Source organism: Rissa tridactyla, chromosome 8 (assembly GCF_028500815.1).
Source record: "Rissa tridactyla isolate bRisTri1 chromosome 8, bRisTri1.patW.cur.20221130, whole genome shotgun sequence".
NCBI lineage: Eukaryota > Metazoa > Chordata > Aves > Charadriiformes > Laridae > Rissa > Rissa tridactyla.
In genome coordinates this window covers 7,083,726-7,095,915 of record NC_071473.1, presented here as the reverse complement: position 1 = coordinate 7,095,915, position 12,190 = coordinate 7,083,726, and positions in this window count along the sequence as shown.

Below are 12,190 nucleotides of genomic sequence, written 5' to 3'. Positions count from 1 at the left end.
GGGCGGCCGTCGCGGGAGGCCGCCATTTGAATTGTCCCCGGGTCCCCTCAGGCGGGAGCAGCGCCGGGAGCCGGGGCCGGGACCTCGGGAGGGCCTTGCTGTACCCCTGGCCGGGCGCTGGCTCCAGGGACGGGGGTTTTCCCGTATGCGGATGAGGAGGCTCGTCCCGGGTGTTTGCCGTTAAACACCACACACAGAAGTGCACGTTTCTGATGTTTTTTGACAATACAGCAGCCCGCTCTGGGTTTGAATCGTGTGTCTGAGGAGAACAGGGCAGGTTTTCCTTCACATGGAGCAGTGATGTGAGTTTCCTGCCAGCTCTTGTCCACGTCACATCTGTATGTGTATGTGTGTATATATATATATACGCACACACACACATATATATATATATGCAGTGTGCAGCAGAGCTCATGGCATGAAGCAGCTCTCCTATGTGCCGGCAATGTTGAAGGGCACTTCAGCGTTATCTCCAGCACAGAGACACTGTCAACAGTGTGATTTAAAGAGCAAACAACAGGCTGAGAGAGTTGTAGGTGCTCAGCCTGGAGAAGAGAAGGCTCTGGGGAGACCTTACTGCGGTCTTTGAGTCCTTAAAGGAGGTTTATAAGAAAGATGGGGACAAACTTTTTAGCAGGGCCTGTTGCGATAGGGCAAGGGGTAATAGTTTTAAACTAAAAGAGGGTAGATTTAGACGAGATATAAGGAAGAAATTTTTTACAGTGAGGGTGGTGAAGCACTGGCCCGGGTTGCTCAGAGAGGTGGGAGATGCCCCATCCCTGGAAACATTCCAGGTCAGGCTGGACGAGGCTCTGAGCAACCTGATCTAGTTGGAGATGTCCCTGCTCATTGCAGGGGGGTTGGACTAGATGGCCTTTAAAGGTCTCTTCCAAGCCAAACCATTCTATGGTTCTGTGATAACTCAATTTCAACCTGTATAACCATAGCAGAACACACCCGTATCAAATTTTATGTGTTTTAACACCTGGCTTGTAAAATTATATTGAGGAAGGATTTACTTTTTTTTGTTTGTTTGTTTTCTGAGAGCGTTTGTGTGTCTGTTACACAAAGGCAGGTACATCAAAGGAGTGAGCCCTCATCTGCAGCTGGGGTGAAGGAGAGCCCAGGCCTTGCCCCAGCTCTTCGGTCTCGAATGGACATTCAGCAGCTCTCCTTTTACTCCTGGCGAGCCACAGGCTTTGCGAGCATGTGAGGACGGTGACCCAGCTCTGATCGAACCTGGGTGATGGCCCAGCACAGCTTTAGCTTCACAGCTGGGTCTCTCACCCCTTGAAAAGGTTAATTATCTGCAGCTTGGCTCCTTGCTGAAAGTGCAGATTTTGGCTTTTGGCAAATCAGCTTTTGGCTGATTTGACCACCTGAAGTGCAAGAGTAGTTTTTACAGGGGTCAGACAATGAAAAGTGGGAGGGCAGCACAGACTTGCTCTTTTCCTTCTTTTTGGCTTGACGCTGTTGTGCCATTAGAGGTTTTGAGACCACAGGATAAATCTCCCACTGTGGACAATACACTCTAGAATGTGAATTTTGTATCCATCTCCACTTTTCACCTCTTCATGTCAGGTCAAGTAAAAAATATGGTTATTTTGTTTAATACAAACAAACGTATGGACGGGATGGAGGTAGACCAAAATATCATCTTAAGAAATCTTGTATTGGCTGGCTGGGGCAGGTTTTTGCCTCCCCTTCCTCCTTCTCTTCCTTTCAGGCAGCACCAGCCCTTTTCTTGTCCCTTCAGGAAGTCGCGGCCTGGGGCCTTCTCCTTAGCAGCACCTGCCCCTGCAAAGAGCTGTACTTCTCCACATCCTATTCCTTCCAGGCTGTTCCATAGCCTATTTGAAATTCATCCTGAGCCTTTTACCCAATCTTGAGTGCAGTTGTACCACCAATTCTGCAAAGACATAAGTTGTTTGAAAGTTGCTGGAAAAATACTGCTCATTTTCAGCTGTTATCCTCCGATATATTTAACACAGCATGGTGTAAAATGTTTAGTAGGTAATACGTCATTTTAGAGAAATACTTCAAAGACTTGCCTTCGAAAACATTTCAAAACTTAGTATGCTTTATATGGAAATGGATGGTCTGTTTCCCAGTCTGTGCAGAACTGAGCTGATGATCTGGATCTCCATCTTTGTGCCTCCTATTTATGAGTGCTCCATTATTTTTTTTATTTGCAATTTCATGAGAACATTTATTTGCTGATATTCATGAGGAAGGGAGAAGAGACATGAGTAACTGATAGGAACTACTGAAATGGCTTTGTCTAAAGTTATAGACAACTATAAATTTTACACGCGAAGGAAAGATCAAGTAGGGGAAAAGACGTTCTTTATGTTTGTTTTCTTTACACACCAATAAATATTTAAATTATGTTGATAATCTCATTCTTTTTGTTTAAATTGAGGAAGAAAAGGTATGCTGTTATCTAGAAGAGAGACCCGGGGAATTTCCTACAGTGCTTTATTGCTTAGCCTTCAAGCAATTAAATAGTTGCAGAACTGTTTCTAAGTCAAAGCAATCTCCTTGTTTGGCTGCTAACAGTCTGTTTGCTTTCTTGTTAGTGATTTCATTTATTGAGTTAGTTAAAATACAAGCATGTTTTATTTAAAAGGGAGGAGTTCATAACCTGGAAAGAAGCTGTTTACAGGGGGATTTGTGCTCCGTGTTGCTCCCCCTGCCCCTTTTCTGGTCGGCTGTAAGAGCTGACTCTTTAGGAAAAGGTGCTCCCAGTTTTCTCTATTTGCCCTCACAGCAAGCATTATCTTGGTTCAAAGCAGGCGAGGAAAAAAAATGGAGAGATGCTCAAATTCAAATCAGAGAGAGGAAATCCACTTTCCTGTCTCTAATTGAATCCGAGCGCAGAGCCTAATTAATTCCGTCCAAAGGAGGGGACACAGCGCAGCGAGAGGAAGGACTCAGCAGCCCTCCTTCCCGCTCTCCTTGGACATCCCTTCTACTACATCCCAGCAGGAGCCTGGTGGATACTGGTGTTCAGCCCCGTGTGTCTCACCGGGACTGTGTGACACTGGAGCATCCCTGCGCGTCCCTGCCCCGCTGCTGCCCTGTCTGCTCCCAGCCTGCCCGAGGGCACTCAGGCCAGGCAGAGAAGCTGCAGCGTGGTCGGGGGACACGAACGCTCGGCGGGGACGGAACTCGGGGTGAAGGAACCCGCAGAGAGCCCTGGCAGGCTGGCATGATGCACGCTCCCACCCAGCCCTCTATGATTTAGGAGCTGGCGGTGTGGTACAGCGTGTTACCAAACGAGCGCCTAACGAAGACCCCTCCTAAGAGCAGCTGCTTCCTGGGGGCAGGGAGCAAAGCACGGCTCCATCCCACGCTGCCCGAGGCTTCCTCGGTCTGCAGTCCAGGCACCTGCTGACAGTGGCACGTTGCAGTGCTCCTGGGTGTGGGCACTGCCAACAAAGCACCTATTTTTCAATTACTTATGTCTGCAAGACTGGGCTCACTCAAGTCTACTGAATTGGTGCCTCTTCCTTACAGCTGCGTAATCTGTGACTGGAACAGGGTAATGTGCAGAATGGCAATGATGGTAATTACCAGGAAGCATCCGCAAAACTTGCGCTTGAGAAAATGAAAAGGGCGTGTTTGCGTTTCTCAGAGGAAGACTGCTGTTTGATGTTCTGCTCTTATCTTGGCACTTGCTAAACAAGAGCTTGGGAACAGGCAACTGATAGTGGGTGCACGGGGAAAGAAGAAACGGGCTGGCAACGGGAAATGACCCGTATTTGAGGCCAGATATGCATCCCTCTGCTCGCTCTCTAGCGCGAGGGCAGAATCTGGGGTCAGACACCCCCTTGGGGACGGACGCCTCTCTAGCCCTCTGATCCCCACAGCACTGCGGCCGGGAAGTCGAGTCAGGATGGGCGAAATGCATGGCACAGGCATACCCAGAGTGGGCTTTGGGGGAGGACAAAGGCCCGAGCTTAAATGCAGCTCCTGAGCGAAGGAGGGGTGACCCCAAGGAAGGGTGGCCCCAAAGAAGGGTGGCCCGAAGGAGGCTTCACGCAGCTCTCTACCCAGCAGCGTGACCCCAGGCTACATCAGGATGCTCGTTTTATGTATGGGTATGATTATACCTACAGAAAGGCTGCTAATTTTCAAAGATAATGGGCTTAACGAACAGAGAGGACAAAACCATTGCTGTCTGCACAGCCCACTTTCTAGGATGCAGTGGGATTATCTAAAAATGTAACAGCCTGCAGAGCCAGTGAGCCCGGACTGCCTGCTGGCATGCGTTTCTCTCCAGTACTGCAATAAAAAGTTAGATTTTGACCAGAGAACACGGAATCATATTCACAAAGCCTTCTGCTTCGTTTGGGAACCTAAACACCACTGGCTTTCCACTAATTGATTATTACTAATTTATTTAAAGATCTTTGGAAAATACCTCTCAGGTTTCTTATCATGGTTTTTGTGATGGTTTTATAGATAGCTCCAGTGAATGTAACTGTTGCCCTCTCCAGGGGAATACATCAGCAGGAAGCTGATTTGTATTGACTTGTAAGGATGTGAGCCTGAAGTCCAACCAGTTGCAAAGCCAGCATCAGGAATTAGTCATGCGGGTATTTGTGAAATTACAGCCAACTAGGAAATCGCAGCATCAAAAAATAACGTGTATTTCCAGGTAAGTGAATCATATTGAACAGTTTTGTTTGTATACAAGAAACGCATCACCTGCAAAATTTCACAAGGCGTGAATTTGCTCCAAATATTCAGGAAGGAGCTTGCTGCCGTACTGACACACTTCACTGCCAGCGAATGGGTGAGACATTGATCTCAGTTCATATCCATCCAGAACTATTAAAATCTGTTCAAAACAGTCTGAGATGTAAGACTTCGCACAGATGGGACCAGGACTCTTCCTTGCTCAAATCTGGGGATCTATCCCCAGAGACTGCGGCATGTTATTTTAAAGTTTGTGCCGTTTTAACCTGTGGGTCCTCTTGCTGATTAAAATGAGAATTCAGAAGTACCTGTGTATATATTTGCAATAGCAGGGATAGGGAGAAAACCAAATTATTTTGTGCAAGATGGTACAGCCAGTGCTCCGACGCTTGTGTCATTCTCCAGTCTGTGCCTCCTACATCTCAGACTCTCTCCGAGCATCCGTGGAATCAGTTAATGCATTCTGAGCACAAACACAGCAAAACTGGGATTTTCCTTTTGTGCTTGTGTAAAATAAAGCACAAAATCTTCAGCAAGCAGCACCCATTCCTCTTGGCTTTGCAAAAGGAGACTGGCCCGACTGCGCTCTGTGAACGGCAGGAGAGTTCAGGGTCGGCTCCAGCTGGGACTGGGGCTCCGGCTGCTGCAGCAGAACCGACTGCACGATAGGAGCACCCTTTGTTTTAGTAAGAAGATGCTATTTGAAGTTCATTTAAAAATGTTGTAGCATGCTGTTTCCCACGTGGATTTTGAGGGTCCTTCCTTATCGGAGACTCCCATTTTCATCTCCTAAAAATGAATGACCCTGTTGTTATGAGAAATGTGCTTTTAAAAGTGCTTGTCCTGTACAGGATAGGAGATTTCTGTCTTTTCCCTCATCCATATGCAGCTCTCCCTAGTTGTCAGGTGATTCCTTTTTCTACAAGTAGATCAAAGCATGTAGACAGTAGTAAGTCTCAATCAGTGGTGGAGGAAGAGATTTCGCTCAGATAACAATTGCTATAAGAATGTGTTGAATCGTTAAAAATTAAACATTAATGAAACAACATTTCTTCCACATTACTCTTCTCCCCGCCAGGCTTTTGAATGAAGATCAAATATTGTTCTCCCTGTTTTCTGAAGGGGGAAAGGAATGCAAAAGTCTTGTCTTTGGTCTGAAATAAAGGTGAACTTGAGCTTCAAGCGCTGGTGGATACACCAAGAGAGGTAAGACACTTTGTGTATTCTGCTTATTGATGGCTGTGCGGAATGAGGAAAGGGGTAAGAATAGCACGAGCATTTCTCTGACTAATCTGGCAGGAATACAACGGTGTTGTCTCTGGTCAGACTTTGCCATATTTAGCATGAGGCAAGAATAGATTTTGCCCAAGTGAAAACAGTATTTCTACGTGTTCACCAGCGCTTGCTTCGCTTGCTGTGGCTGTACCGGTTGTGTCGCTGGGTTTTCCCCTGACGGATTTCGGAGTGTGCGGGGCAGGTGGTGCACTGCAGAGGCACAGCCTCCTCAGGACTGAAACCCCTCGGAAACTCGACCCAGCCTTCCGTCTCCCTTCACATCACATAGCCAGGTCCCAGCATGAACACACGCTGCATTGGCCTCGTACCATGCAACGCGCTCATCAAACATCTTTTTTTTTTTTTCCTTCTAGGAAATGATGCAGAAAACTTTCTTGTGCAGGGGCTTAAGTTTTACATTCTCCTCTTTCCTGGAAGTTTTCTTCTTGAATCATGCTCTTGTCCTTTGTGTAACCTTAGAGAAACATGCCACTTTTATAAAGGAGCTATGAAATCATTGCAACAAGTGCTTGGTAAATAGGGGCCTGTCTGTTGTGCCCCAGGCGGCAAGCAAACATCCTGTGAAAGGCAGCTTTCTCCCTGGGCTGGGCAGCTGGATCCTGAGGGCATTTCAAGGAAAATTTGCTCTGTTGCTTTCACCCCTCTCAGCCAGCAGATGCGGGGTTTGAGGAGTTTGATGTGCTGCCGTGATTTTATACCAACAGTCTGGCTGTGGCCCTGCTGTCAGTGACCCGAGGGGACAGGACCCTCATGTCCTGAGCCCTGGTCTCCTGCCTGGGGGCAATAACCAAGGATGCCCCAGGCGTAAGCCCATGACAGGAGATTGCAGATTAAAAGGAGTGGGACTCACGCTGAGATGGGAGGGTGGCAGAGGACAGCAGAGCAGAGAGGAGAATGACAGCCCCTCTCCACGTGCTGGCTCACGAAGCCACAGCGATCGCGTGGAGTTTCCTTGTGGAAAAGGCAGATCAGGGGCTTGCAGAAAATGAGTGCTGCCTTTTCCCAGCACCGCCATAGGAGGCCTTGCTGTCTGGGACTGTTTCTAAGACAGCTCAGGTAGCAGCACTGCAAAATTACTTTTTTTTTTTCCTTCCAGCAAACGCTGCCTTACCAGCCTGAGCTGCTGGAGAACAGAGAAACACGCTCAGCCTTAATGGATCTTTGGTCTCCGTAGCAGGAGAACACTGTTATACGCCGCAGCAATTCACTGGGATCTGAATGAAAATTCAGCTTGTGGGTATTGCAAAACGTGTTCTTGGTGCTGTGCATACACACGGCAAGTTCATCATGTGGAAAGGCAGGTCCCGCGCACAGCCCCGCTGCAGATACTTACCCTCCAGCTCCCGTTACTGTACATCCAGTGCCAGTTACCACAGCTCTTCATGCTGGAGCCCTGCTTATCAGGAAGTAAATCTGCCTGTGAGTAGTTAATGAGCCCCTGCACTGAAGATGGACCTGCATCTTCTGAAGCTCCTGCAAGGCAGCCGCTTCTGGGGGTGGAGAAGTGCCACGCTGCTGCGTGTGCTCAAAGTCTTTCTGCTTCCACTGGCCACTGAAAAAATGCTTCAAAAGCTGCTGAAATTAGGAGGAAATGAAATACCTTCTTCTGGATTAGATATTGCAAAATCTCTCATCCCAGCCTGCGTGAAAGTTCAATTGCTTCCTTTGTTTATGAGGTGAAGGGTATTTTTGTCAACTCCAGTGTTTGATTTTTTTTTTTTAAATAAACGTCTGTTTCTCTATTTATTGGAAGTCTAAAAGCTCTTTGTACTCTTAAAAATCAGCTTTTAGCAGCTGGGCTTTTCATTAAAGGTGCTGATAGGTCATGTGTTATTGCAGGTGACCTTCAAGAACAGCAAAGGGCAGGTTTTGATCCTGAAGGTGATGGTGGGAAAAGATGAAGCTCTCCTGCTGGCGTTGTGCCAGGCGAGGGCCCCCTTTGGCTGTGCCCGCGGCTCTTTTCCTATCTCTTCCTTGCAGTCGTAGCATCTCACGGGTGGTTTGAGGATTGTTTCTCTCTTTGCCTTTCCCTGGTGGGTTTGCAAGAGGTCAGTGAGGCTCACCTCTAGCAGTTCCTCCCATTCTGGGCATAGAAAGAGAAAAGCCTGATTTAGAGTCCCACACATCTGCAGTGATGAGACGTGCAGGTCACTGACCATCCTGGACCTGACTTCTATGCGTGGTAAAGGCTGTTCATAACACAGCTCCTTCTCTTTTGTGTGTGTGTGCGTTTGTGACAAGGCCCTTGCTTGTTAGACTTGGAAAATGGCCGTGGTGGAGCTGGTGAAGAGCTGCCTTTGGCATGCCCAAGCATCCACACGCTCAAACTCTGCTTCTGGCTCCCATCTGATGCAGTGAGGGATTGGTCCGGACTCTGCCGTACTCTGGGTAAGCACACCAGACTAAGTTATTCATGATCCATTCTGAAATGGTAAGAAAGCCAGATCCTAAGCATTTATTTGTCATGGAGATTTTACAGTTGATGGAGGGAAGCTGGTCTTGTAATGGAAGTAGCGGAGAGGCAGCCTGGGTGGCCAGGGGTACTCCCTGAAGCCACTGGATGACCTCCCCTGTCCTTCAGACTGTGGGCTCTTTGGGGCAGGGACTCTGGTGTGGCTCCCCATGACTGTACCTTAGTCACTTTCTGTGACAAACAGTATTTCGTACACCCAAAGCAGCTGTTTATGGCAGGGATGATGCTCCTCGAGCAGCAGGAGGCAGAGCTCCACCTTTGCGAGGCGTACGTGACTTTCTTGGAGCAGGCTGCAAAACGTCTGCAGTTATTATGGAGGAAAACGCGTGCTTCCTCGGTCTTGTCAAACCTGGACAGTCCCCTCCTATATATTACTTGCTAATTTATGATCTTTTTTGTACCTTGTAAAACAACTAAAGAAAAAGTAACTGCGGTCCTTGAAACCTATGTAAATAAATACTGATGATGAAATAGCAGAGCCCAGCAATACTCGCTGAGCTTTACTTTTTCCAGGCATACCACTCCTACCCTTCGGTTAATAATTACACATAAGGAGGTACCAATTTATGGCAGGATGATATGGAATTAGTAGAAACGATAAAGTAAACTTGATGTAATGTCAGGAAGACGGTTTTTTGGGTTGGTTTGTTTTTTTTTTTCCGGAAGTGTGCTCAAATGTATCCAGCAAAGACCTGGAATCAATGGCCTCTTCTAATCAATTATCCACACTCTTTCCACGAGAAACGGCCCTGACCCGTCAGAGTTTTGCGAAGGAGGAGCAGTAACGCTGTTGAGGAGCACTTGCGCTGATGCAGAGGCAATCTGGCATGGCCCTTTCTTTGGTTTCGCAGATGGCATCACTTCAGACTGATATGACGTGACTCATTAGGTCAATCTCTTGAGCAGTTTCTTGACATCGAACTTGACAACAACAAGCCAACAATACTTGATACTCGACGATGACAACTGCAGAGCCCTGAACAGAGCTCTCGGGGATGACACCAGAAGTATTACCCCTGGGTAGTGCCTGGCCATTCTTCCCCCCATACCTCTCTTCTGCATTGCAGTGACTTTTACTTCTGCAATACGCTTTCTCAATAACTAATTATGCAGTTTTGAGTAGTTTTGCTCATATCTCGCTTTATCTCTAAAGTTTCGCTTTATCTCAGATCCCCTTCCCTAGCCAACCTCCCCCAGAAAATCAACTCTCCAAACAGGTTCTTCAGCCTCTGGTGACCTGAAATTTCATTATACCTTTTCCACGCTGCCCTTCTGCTTGAATTCCCTAAAAATGGTGAAATACAGTGAAGCCTTTGAAACTAGCAACTCACAATTTCACTGACCCCTGCAGTACCTGCGGCCATGGAGCGAGGTGCTGTCTGAATCTCCCCTGGCCGTCTCCTGTGCCTGCAGATTGCAGCTCTTCTAAGATCTTAATTGTCTTTAGCCTTTCCTATTAAGGTTAAATATGTTTAAACCTTTACGCTCTTGAAAATACATTGTGGTTTGTGTTTACTCTGAGACAGGAAACCAAACCAGTGTGCTTTGTTGGGAGTCTTGGTTCCAGCCATCTCCGAGAGCCGCATGACAGCCATGTAAAGGCGAGCGTGGCTGCGGCTTGGCTGCCAAGGAGAAGGCCGTGAGCGTGGGTACGATGACAGGGAGTCGGTGAAGTGTTTTGCGACCTCAGAGACTGGCAGCTTCTACATAGGCACAATCGTAAAGAATAAACTCTCTGGATGAAGCGATTTTCTCTCTGTCCATAAAACCCTTACCTTTTGAACCCGGTAGATTTAACAGCACGTGCTTTTGCTGGACCCTTTGTGAACAGAGGGATGGAGGGTCCGATTCTGGGACTGTTGAGGGCAGCAACCTGCTTTGCATCGCCCTTCCGCAGGGGAGCTCCTTCCTGGCTTCCTGAGCCAGGAAGTGCCCTGGAGATGCCATCAAAGGGGTTTTCCCACCAAACCTACACACAGGACCAAAGTGCTCTCTGTACAACCTTCTCTTCCCAACAGAGGACAGATATCCCATAGCAATAGATTAAACTGCAACGAAAGCACTCCCTCTGTCCCCAGAAACTGTTGTCCTGCTGTGCAAGAGCAGCCTCACATGCTCATGAAATGCAAACCAGGGCCATATTCACTGTATTTTCTGGCCATCCAGAAGGCATCTTCTTTGGCTTCCTTTTCAGATTCTGGGGTTTTTTTTGGTAGATGAAAAATCATCTGCAGCTGTTGCCAAGGGTTTTGAGACACCAGTTATAACTGGATAATGAAAGGCAAAGCGGGGCTGAGCCTCTCAATTTGGGCTCCAATAATGATAATGATTCAATTTAGGCTTCATCAAAGGAGAGGGGGAGGGAGGACGGAGAAGGCGGTTTGATCACACAGATGCCCATCAGCCAAGTCATAACCTGAGGCACGCTAAAGGCAGCAGTTCAGTGAAAGGACAGGCTTTCCAGGGCTGTAATTACCGGTCCTGCAGTGCCTTCGGGCAGTGGGAGCCGGTCCATGGTTGCCCTGGGGGGGGATGGAGACCTGGTTTGAGGCAGGACAGAGCACGGGGCACTTGGAGCTGAGTTTCCATTGCATATTTACAGCTGAGAAGCTCTGGGACTTTTCCAGTTACAGCCCATGGATGTGCTTGTTCCTCCTTTGCTCCAGCAACATTGGCATCAGCATCTCCCACTGATTTCTGAGAGCATGCAAATATCGATACAGCTCCCAGAAATCCATCCGAAGTGAAGCATCTCAGCAGATGGGACAAAGCAGTAAAGAGAAGAGATTTGTAACAGCTGTCGCACGTGTCGAGTTGTGACTGATTTGTGCTTGACAACAAGCCACGTTCCTAATCGGTTTTTGGGACTGGTGTGAGCGCAGCCCACGCTGCGGGCAACTCCGACAGGCACATCCATGCAATATAGCCATAAACACGACATGTCCGTCCCTGGAAACGTGCTTCAGTTCATAGCAGGTGTTGCTGCCCCGGTGACCTCCCCAACACCCAGGGACGATAAACAGACCTGGTTGCAGGGCCAGGCTCACTTACCAGCATTATTCTAATAAGGATGTGATAAGATAAGATGCTTCTCCTCCCCAGCTCGTTGAACTATGCCCCTGCCACCTGCACCCGGGAATATTTGCATGTTAAAAGCAGGGGGGCAGGTAAAAGGCACGCGGTAGTTTGCCAAATTACGGAATTTCTGCCAGCGTTACCGGGCGGAGGAGGAAGCGCACAACGCCTGTGCCCTGCCTCCGGCTCCAGCGTATTTAACCAGGGCAGTCGTCCCCGGAGCCACATCTCCGCTCAGCCTCCAGCTGCCCCAGCGAGGGAGGAGCAGCAGCCTTGGGGAAGATGAGCTCCAGCAGGTACCCAGTGGATGTAAAGGCTGTAGGCCTGATGCAATGCAGAAAGCAGAAGGTACTTTAATATTATTTTTTTTGCTATTGGATTTTTCCTTCTCCTTAAATATTTACAAACTGGGAAACTGGCGGGCTTTTTGCATTACTCATACAGGGTTACACTTACTCATTTTCCCGCAGTGCTGGGATTAGAGCCTTGGGATCTAGGACAGGGGTCTTGGACTTGTTTTTTAATGGTCTTAATATTGTAAGAAAATGGTTATCTTAGATTCTGCTGTCTTTCTGTTCACAGTGTCGTAAAATTTCCCCTGGTTTTAACGATGATTACCCATTTAAGGCCCTAAAATTAAGG